General features: G+C 28.8%; 1 protein-coding gene across 1 annotated transcript in view; it reads right to left on the reverse strand.

Moving 5' to 3' along the window:
- The window catches only part of GCG (glucagon), a 30,469-nt gene that overhangs the window by 718 nt on the left and 28,516 nt on the right, over positions 1 to 1,235 (reverse strand). The window lies entirely within an intron of this gene.

Here is a 1,235-nt window from a genome sequence, read left to right on the forward strand (position 1 = left end):
AGATATTTGCATCTATGTTCATAAGTGACATTCATCTGTAAAATTTTCCACAGTTTATTTTTATATTTTGGTGTCAATGTTATGCTTTATTTCAGAAAAAGAATTTAGAAGTTTTTGTTCTTTCAACATTCTGTGATACCTTAAATATCATTGAATTATCTGTTATTTTAAGATTAAATAGAAATCCACTGTGAAACCATTTGATCTGAGTGCTTTTTTATAATGATGTCTTTCTGCATTTTTTTAATGGAAAATGACCTCTTTGGATCATCTTTCTGTTTTGGGGACAATTTTGGTAAATCATATTATCTCATAAAGTTTTTTTAATCTAAGTATTTAAATGTATTATCATAGAGTTTTTCATATTAGTCCCGTAATTTTTACAAAATTCCTTTACTTTGATAAGTATTTCTTCTTTGTTACTTCTTATTTTGGTATCTGTACTTTCTCCCTTTATAAAAAAAATAGGATTTTCAGTCATTTCTCTATTTTGCTAAATTTTCTACCCAAAGAACCAGCAATTTTATTTAATCCTAAATTCAACGATTTATGCATTTTCTAGCTCATTACTTCCTGCTTTGTAAATTAAATCATTTTTTTTACCTTTTATTTCTATTTACTTTTAGTCTTTCCCTAGCTTTTTGAATTACATGTTTAATCTGCTTACTTTCACTTAAAACTTTTTTGTATGGTCCAAATATTTCACAGTAAAAATTTCCACTGCAGCCCTGCTGTAGCATGTTATTTAGATTCTGATATGTAATAGTTTCTTCATTGTTGTCTTCTGTAAACTCTGGAAACCTTCTGTTGTAATTTCCCTTTAACTCAAAAATTGTTTAATATCCTGTATTTTAATGTACAGGTGGAAAAAAGGCTTTAAAAATGATTTTCATATTCATTTCTAGTTTTATTGCATTGTGGTCAGAGAACACTGTACGAGGTCTTCTTCATTGCCTACTAAGATTTTTGTGTATGTTCCACGTGCTCTTGAAGAGTATGTATCTTCTTTCACCAGAAGTCATGGTTCAACTTAAATTTATAAGATCTGCCTTATGATTATGTTGTTTAGCTCTTATGTGCATTTGAATTATTGCTTCACTGGCTCTGTCTTGGACTAAGAGAGAAGTGTTAAGATGTCCTGTTATTAGTGTATATCTGACTATTTCTTCTTGAATTTCATGTAGTTTCTGCTTTATGAAAGTGGTCGATGTGCTACTAGGTACATAGATATTAAT

The sequence above is a fragment of the Propithecus coquereli genome, unplaced genomic scaffold (assembly GCF_000956105.1).
Source record: "Propithecus coquereli isolate 6110/MARCELLA unplaced genomic scaffold, Pcoq_1.0 Scaffold49, whole genome shotgun sequence".
Taxonomy (NCBI): Eukaryota; Metazoa; Chordata; class Mammalia; order Primates; family Indriidae; genus Propithecus; species Propithecus coquereli.